Source organism: Elephantulus edwardii, unplaced genomic scaffold (assembly GCF_000299155.1).
Source record: "Elephantulus edwardii isolate Elephantulus edwardi_28Jun2011 unplaced genomic scaffold, EleEdw1.0 scaffold00350, whole genome shotgun sequence".
In the NCBI taxonomy this organism is placed as follows: Eukaryota; Metazoa; Chordata; class Mammalia; order Macroscelidea; family Macroscelididae; genus Elephantulus; species Elephantulus edwardii.
Genome location: NW_006400100.1, coordinates 726,803 through 735,937, shown reverse-complemented (window position 1 = coordinate 735,937; position 9,135 = coordinate 726,803).

Sequence of the window (9,135 nt, the reverse complement as noted above, 5' to 3'; positions counted from 1 at the left end):
GGTAAGGAGCGCAGGCCTTGGACACTATCACCAAGAGGTGGGGGCGGGGCTTGGGCGCTGCTGGTCGGGGGTCACACAGGTGCAGGCTGCAGGGGAATCGCACAGTGGCGGGTAGTCTTCGCTCCTTTGGGTTTCCATGGTGGATGGCTGACTATTGCTCTTCCTGGGTCTCTTCCCGGGCCTGTCTGGCAGCGGAACTCCGTCTCTGGTGGCGGAACTCCATCTCTGGCGGCGGAACTCCTTCTCTCCAATGGTCATTTATTGTTATTATGTTCTGTTGAGTCAGAACTGACCATAACTGACTCTCAGGGCTTTCAGAGCAGCTGGTGGGTTCAAATCCCCTGCCTTTAGACTCCTTACTATTAGGCCATCTGGTCCACTTAAAGCCCATCCTTAATGACAGAAAGCTATAAACAGGACAAGAGCACCCAATAAACACACTAACCACAGATTCCCTCATGCCTTCCCACCAATCCACAGTGCATTATCTCACCTGTTCCCCATCACGTCAAAGGTGTAGTGAAATCTGAATGAGGTTGCTTACTGCAGATCAGCAAGTCAACACTATTACGCACACAAATAACTTGCTAAATGAAAGATGGTACATTTTGTGGTTACTGGTTTATCCTCCTCCACCATAAGTGAACAGAAGACATGCTGTTATTGTGTACCACTGACTCAGAACTGACTCCTAGCTGACCCTCCGGGACATTTTCTGAGACAGTGGATCACACAGGAGGAGCGTGCTCATCCTTCTCCTGCAGAGGACTTAAAATTCTGTGGTGTTAAAACTACTTGCCTTTGGGATTGCTGCACAGCTTCTTATCACTAGTTAAATATATATATATCATATATTTAAATCAATATAAACATCAAAACAAAAGAGGACAGAGACATAACTACCCTGAACTCAAGATTGAACAACTCAATCAGGTGGAGGAGAATAAGTAGTAAAGAGGAGAAAGAAGTGGCACTGACCCTAAGATGTTGGGTCCCAAAAGGCCTGACTGCTGAAGAGGTCACACAAGATCATGGAGACTCTTGACCCTGAAGAATGCAGGAACCATATCAGAGCTCTAACCTAAGAAACACCTGGTGCAGAGTAGGTGGTGTTGACTTAGGTTTAAGAACAAAAGGAGTGTGCAGGTGTGAAGAGATCGAAGTGCTATATTATCCCTCCCACCATCTGTATGTGACAGCAGCCCTATCTCCAACTTATCCCCAGGGTCAGCTACCCCTGATATGAACCAGACTCTCTCAGGGGACACCAAGTTCAACTGGCATAGAAGAGTCCACAAAGACAGTGTTCTACATCCTACTTTGATGAATCTTAAAAACTTGTACATGGAAGGCCAATTGAGGTGCAACTATTGACTTCTGGCTGTCCAGAACAAAGAAGAGGGGAGAAAGCAGAGATCCATAGGAATGGTAAGTCCAAACGACTTTTGAACCACAGAAACCTCAACCTCCACAAGTTGGACAAGGAGGGTTTTCTCCCTCTCCCAAACCTGCTTATTTCCTGAAGGCCTTGTTCACCCTCCCAGATCAACCCCAAGCAGCGGCTGCTGCTGGGGAACAGCTCACCTCAATGTGTCAGTAGCTATGTCTTGCTCCCAAGGCTTGCTTTAGGTCTCAATGGTTCCCAGCTACCACCACTGAATGCTCTTAAAGATGTCACTGTAGAATATCCTGGAGGGAGTGCACCAAATATGTGGGGCAAAACAAAAAAATTAATTAAATTAAGATGGCCCAGCTTGCTTCTTTGATAGAGAATGTGGAACTCCAGAGACTATGTCCCTTAATCATCCTTTGGGCCTGGAACAGAACTCTTTCCTGTAAGGCTAATATTGGGTTATTTCAAAACAAGAGGAATGTGTCTTTAGGACTTGGCTACATGACTTGCATGCAAGGTGTGCCAAGAAAAAAAAGACAGCAAAGTCTTGAGATTCCTGGGAACCCATATCTCCCTGAAGGAAAGAAGTAGAATGTTCTTGATAAAATGTTGCAAATATATGAAAGCACAATTCATTAGTATGTTGGGGAAGGGGGAAGCCCCTGGTCAGGATCATCTAGCTCCGGATAAATGCAAGTCTATCTGGCACATATCAGCCCTTAATAGGACATAGAGAAAGTTCTCCTGGGTTTGACTGTGCTGGCTGAGAAAGCTTGACACCCAGGAAGATGACTGCCACAACCATTAATCTGGGAGTGGTCTGCACTGGGCGTTCTGTCCAATCCATACTCCACATCCACAAATCCGCCCCATCCTGTCTTCCTGTTTACTTGCCTGTATATAAGCACACTATAACCCTCAATAATGTTGAATCGACTCTCTGAAGCCCTCCCAGAATTGTGTGTCTCTGCCCTGCTTACTCCGGCAGGGTGTCGCTGCTCCCGCTGGCAAACAGAGACACTTTCCTATGGCTCAACTCCAGCCAAGCAATAGACAGGTTTATAAGGTGAACAATAACACCAGGGGACGTCAACCCCATAAGACCAAAAGAGCAGCACTAAGCCAAAGCAAAGATTAGAAGACACGAAGGATTCATGGAAATGAGATTAGTAGGGAGGAAGTGGAAAGATAAGGGTTGCATTGTGGATACTGTAGCTAATGCTCTGAAACAGAATGTGTATAAATGTCTGGGCAGAAAGGGCATTGTATACTTTGTACACTTCAATTCTGATCACAATCAAAGAAAGAAATAAGAGGATGACTCCTTACCTGGGAGTCCTGTGGTGCAAGAAACCCAAGGATTCAAGCATCAGCTCCAGCTTCTGGTTCCATGGACACGCCTGCCACATCCATCTAGAACCACTCCTCACATAAGGCCTCAAGACTTCCAAACCAACAAAGCCTTGAGATGCAGAGAGGGCAGAGGTAAAACTGCCAGTGGATCACAGCATGTGACAAGGGAGGTCCCACTTCTTGCACATCCTTGCTGATAGCCTCTCCCAACCTGTTAAGAACTAAAGAGACTTTCTGTCCTACATTTATTTTGATAAAATTCTATAATATAAAGTCACTACTGAATATCCCATGGACTGTCAAAAGAACAAACAGATCTTGGAAAAGATGGAGCCAGAATGCTCCTTAGAAGCAAAGATGTCAACACATACTTGGGCATGTTGCTATGAGATAATATTTCTTGGAAAGGGATATCACACTTTGAAAAGTGGAGGGTTAGCAAAAGAGAAGACCCTCAACAAAATGGATTGACACAGTGACTGCAGCAATGGGCTCAACGATGTCAGAAATGATGAGGATGGCACAGAATAGGACAGCGTTCAGATCTGGGTTTTTTTTTCCATAGGGTCGCTATGAGTCATACTCAACTCAGCAGCATTTAACAACAATAACTAATTATCCCATAGGCTGACAAAAGAACTAACTAATATATCTGGGAGAAAATGGCAACCAGGCTCCTCCTTAGAGGCAAGGATAGTGTGACATTTTCTCTCACAAACTTTGGGGATGTTGATAAAAGGAGCCAGTCCTTCGGAAAGCACATCAAGTTAGGAAAAGTAGAGGGTAAGATAAAGAGGAAGCTTCTTAACAGGATGAACTGACACAGTGACTACAGCAACGAGCTCAAGTATATCAAAGATTATGACAATGGCACAGGATAGAGCAGGATAGAACAATGGTTCATAGGCTCGTTGAGTCGTGATCAACTCGACAGAACCTAATTGCTACTACAACTACCTGCTATTATTGATGCAACTTATAACAATAACCATAGGGAACTAATGCAAGTCAGGTGCTGGCTCCTACAAGCACAGGTACGTCTGTATACTCACTCAATTCATGGGATGCGGAGCATCACAATGGTGTGGGGCATCTCCCCACATGTCTCCATCACATGTGTCAGGATCCCATTCTCTTCCATCACAACCCTGACCTTGGCTCAGGTGGCCTGCCTGGGAACAGCGTCCTCTTCTCTGGAGCTCAGCAATTTGGATGATCCCCTCTGAGCCTGGTCCACACTCACTGCCCTCCCTCTGTGCAGAAGCCTCTCTGTCAACTTCCAGAAAGTTCTCTGCTGCTGCTCTTAGATGACCACTGCTAAGGAACCACATGCAGCTCCTTATCTTTCTCTAGAGCTTCGACAAGCTTAGTAATAGCCTCCCAGTTCCACTTCCCATGTAACTGCTGTCCTCCCATATGCCCCAGGCATCAATGTCCCCTTTCACTCTCACACTACTCCCTCATTACCACTCTCATATGGATCACTGCACTGCTACTTTTGTGGTACTTGTGTCAGAGCTGGGCTCCAAACCATCCTACTTTGGGGTATGATAAGCTTGTGGAAGGTTTAGGATCAAGAGTTCTCAAGATCCAGCCTGTGCAATGAAGGAAGGGGACAGAAGAGAAAGCTAACCTGAGATGCAGACTCCAGGGTCATTGGTTGCCTTGTGAGCGATCTGAAGGTGAAAGTTACAGATAGATATGCTGTTGTTGTTGTTGTTGTTGTTGTTGTTGTTGTTGTTAGGTGTTGTTAAATCAAGTACAACTCAGAGCGACCCTATGAACAACAGATCTGAACTCTTTCCTACCCTGTGCTATCCTCATCATTTCTGATATTTTTTTAACCCATTGTTGGTCACTGTGTTAATCCATCTGGTCAAGGGTCTTCCTCTCTTTTACCCATCCTCCACCTTTCCAAGCATGATATCCCTCTCCAAGGAATAGCCTCTTCAAGAAACATGTTCAAGGTATATGAGATGGAGCTTTGTCATTTTTGCCTCCAATGAGCATTCTGGTTGCACTTTCTCAAAGACATTGGGGGGGTAGGGGATTTAGCAGTCCATGGGATATTCATTACTCTTTTCCAACACCAAAGTTTGAAGTCATCAATTCTCCTCCTGTCACAGCCTTCCGATGCATAGCAAATGATTGAAAAGACCATGGCCTGAATCAGGCACACCTTAGTCTTCAAACTGACATCATTGTTTCTCAGTAATTTGGAGAGATCCCTGACTGCAGACTTTCCCAATGCAATATGTCTTTTGATATCCTGACTGCTGGTACCAAGAGTGTTGATTATGGATCCAAGTAAGATGAAATCGTTGACAATTTCAATCTTTTCTATATGTATCATGATGTTATCTGTCAGTTCAGTGGTGAGAAATTTTGTTTTCTTCATGTTGAAATGTGATCCTTATTGAAGACTGTAGTCTTTGATCTTCTGTAGTAAGTACTTCAAGTTCTCACTTTCAACAAGTAAGGTTGTGTCATCTGCATAACACAAGTGGCTGGTGATTCTTCCTTCAATCCTGATGCCACGTTCTTCAAAGTCCAGCTTCTCTAATGATTTGTTCAGCTTACAGATTGGATAGGTATACAGAAAGGTTACAACCCTGATGCACATTTTCTTTGTTTTAAACTATGCAATGTTCTCTTGCTCTGTACAATACTTTCTTGGTCTAGGTAAAAGTTTCACATGAAGACAATTAATTTTTCTGAGAGTCCCATTCTTCTCACTGTTTATCATAATTTGTTATGGTCCACACATTCTTTTGAGTCTCCAGGGCTGGACTACTAACATAAAGGTTGGGAGTTCACGTCTAGCCATCAACAAGGCTTCAGAGAGAAACCTGGTAGTCTGATCTTATAAAGCTTACAGCCAAGAAAAGCCTATGGACCGGTTCTACCCTCTTAGACGTGAGATTGTCATGAGTCGATACTAACTTGACAGCTGTGAGATTTCTCTGTTGTTTGGTGTTTGTTTGTATGAATAATTGCTAAGATGTGGACCACTCACGTGGAAGGTGTGGCCCTAAAGCAGGATGGCTCCTCACCAAGCAGTTCTGTTACTGACAAGCAAGAGATCAGACAGCACCTGGGCAGTGTGGCATGGCCCTTCTTTCCTGAAGAGGGTGCCGCAAACAGAGCCCAGTCCGCACCACCTACTGCTGGTCTGACTGGGCAATGTCTAACAAAAAAGAGAGTAACTGTAACCCCAAAGTATCATATATCCTAGCAAAAAGGATTTTACTCACTTCTACAAGAGGCCCCTTCTGCCCCCGGGATGCTCTCTGTTTCCAAGATTTGAAAGTGGGCTTGACCAGCAGCCTTCTGGCAGTCGTAGTTATTCATACAAAGTAGTCATCAGAACAGAGCAAGGAAACACTGAATGGTTCAATATTAGGAAGGATATGCATCAAGGATATGTCCTATCTCCATATCTTTTCAATCTATATGCCAAACAGATTATCTGGGAGGCTGGGCTTTATGAAAAGTGTGGCATCAAGATTGAAGAAAGAGTCATCAACAATCTGTGTTATGCAGGTGACACAACCCTTCTTGCTGAAACTGAGAAGGACCTGAAGTGCTTGCTACAGAGGGTCAAGGACTGTAGCCTCCAATATGGATTGAAGCTCAACCTCAAGAAAACAAAGATTATCACTATTGGGCCAAATGGCGGCATCATGATGGATGATGACAAGATTGAGATTGTTGACAGCTTCCGTTTGCTTAGCTCTACAATCAACATTCTTGGTACCATCAGCCAAGAAAGTAAAAGACAAATTGCATTGGGAAATTCTGCTGTCAGAGACCTCTCCAAGGTACTAATGAGCAATGATGTCAGTCTGGAGACTTAGGTGTGCCTGATATAGACCATGGTCTTTGCAATTACTTGTCCAGAGAGCTGGACAATGACTAGGGATGATAGAGAGTTGATGCTTTTGAGCTTTGGTACTAGAGAAGATTATTCAATATATCATGGACTGCTAGGAGAACAAACAAGTTTGTCCTGGAGAGGGTGAAGCCAGGCTGCTCCTTGGAGGCAAGAATTCTGAAGCAGCTACATCTGACACACTTTGGACATGTTACAAGGTGGGATCAGTATTTGGAGAGGGACGCCATGCTTGGGAGGGAGGAGGGACAGCACAGGAGAGGAAGACCCTCGATGAGGTAGATTGATGCCAACACTGGAGTAATGGGGAAGGCGTGTTGGAGACAATAAGATTGGCGAGGGATACAGCAGGGTTTAGGGCCGTTGTACATAGGGTAGCTATGAGTCGCAAGCTACTCGACAGCACATAACAAGTTGGTGTCCGTGGTCACCTAACCCAGGTCTTCCTGCCCTTCCACCCAAGACCTAGGATGATGGTGGGACTGCATGCTGTGAACAAAGGATAAAACATGGTTGACCAGTGTGGCTCATAAGGCTTAAGGACAAGTCCCACTCCAGTCTTCACTGTGACTGAGACAGACTCTGTGAGCTCTGTCGGTCCTCTCCCTCCTTCCCCTCCTCCCTGACCCCCATTCTCAGGTCTCAGGAACACCCCAGGTCAAAGCAAGAGCAGCTTGGACTCAATCTCTTTACTCTCTTTGCTTAAGCTCTAAATTACATGATATTTTAAAAAATGTTCCCACAATGGGATAGGCAGCTATGGTAACACAGGGACATAAGGCAGACACTGTCTTAACATTTATAGTGAGGGAGGATCATGGGATGTAGAGGACACAGGAACTAGGGCAGAAATGTCATTTGTCTTATCACCAAGAGATACCCAAGGATACAGATGAAGCAGACCTTCAAGGCATCCCCTTCGCAACGTGTGCTGGGGAGGAACACAGAGAGAAAGAAGGGCCAGGAGAGTCCATCAGGGTGAAGCTGCACACAAGGAACCATCAATGCCCAGATGCTTGAGTTCAGGTGGGACCTGGGCCAGGCAGGATAGATAACTGTGATGATGACACAAGGGCACAGGACAGAGAAACCTTCCATCTCATCACTAGAGGGGGATTAGAGTGCAGAGGACACAGGAGACAAGAGAAGGAGTGATCATCTATCCCATCACTTGGTCTGAGACCCTGAGGGCCACAGGGAGCAGACTCCTGTTCTGTTCATTCTCATCATATGGAAATAGATGAGAGGATCCATCAGGACTGAACAAGATGCAAGGGTGGTCTAGGCAGAAAAATGTGTGTCTAAATGAGATTTGGTGCAGGACCTGTCACTGCACTAGGGAAGAGGATTGATAGTTACGGGGTAGACTGTCTTCTCAAGGGAAGAATGAGCTTCCGGTAGACCCTTATCTCTACATTCTGAAGGGCTGTGTGGATCAGCCTGGAAGGGGAGTGATTGGAGTTTATGATCCCTCTTCATCCTCAGATTCCTGAATGCTGACCCACACTACAGTGCTGCATCAGCTTCTGGGCCTACATGGTCCCCTTCCCCAAGCCAGGGATCATTCCATGGCTTCAATTCCCCAGGAACAGGTATGTTCCTTCCCTTCAGGAGACTTCACCCTGACTTCTCACTCCAGGCCCCCTGGAACTATACTGGGAATGGAAGGCATCCATCAACTGGGAATGTGGAACTGCCAGCAAGCACCATGTGGAACCTCATCTTGTCCTCCAAAAAGCTTCTTGGAAGATGAAGGTATGCCTGAGGGAGAATATGTGGCGTGATCCTCCACAAGCAGTGGGAAACCATACCCAGTGAGAGAGCCCACAATCAGGAAACACTTCTGCCCTTGCATGTCTGCTGTACAGCCACTTTGAGCCAAGGAGGTACTAGGAACATCAAAGTGTTCCAGGCTGTGGGAATTGAAGAAACTAAACTAGACCTGCCCACAGCCCCATGCAGACTCTACCTGGGTCAGAAGAAACTAAACAGAGCAAGAGACTGAACTTTGAAATTGCCTCAGAAGGACTTTTCATTCCTGGAAATAAGACTGGACTTTACTCTGCCAGGTGTTGACCAATAGAGAGTGAGAGCCAAGCACACCAGATTAGAGAAATGAATACAAAGATGACAAACATTGCTTCCTGCTGACATCTACCTGGCCTGGTTGTTGAAGTATCTGTTACTTATTCTTTTTGGATAATTGGTTCCAGTTTCTGTCTCCCAAGCTCCAGTGTGTTTCATGAAAGGAGGTCACAGCAGAAAGTTGGACATAGTTTACAAGTTAAAGAGGACAGTGAAAGTTGTCTATGTGAAGTGCTTTAACCTGATTGCTCAGACATCATTGCCTAAGTTTGGGACAATAGTAAAAGTTGCCTTGGTAAGTGCCATTAACCTGATTGATTAGCTTGCTGGATGACTGCTATTCCAGGAACCAGATTTGCAATCAAATCTCTCTCTCTCTCTCTCTCTCTCTCTCTCTCTCTCTCTCTCTCTC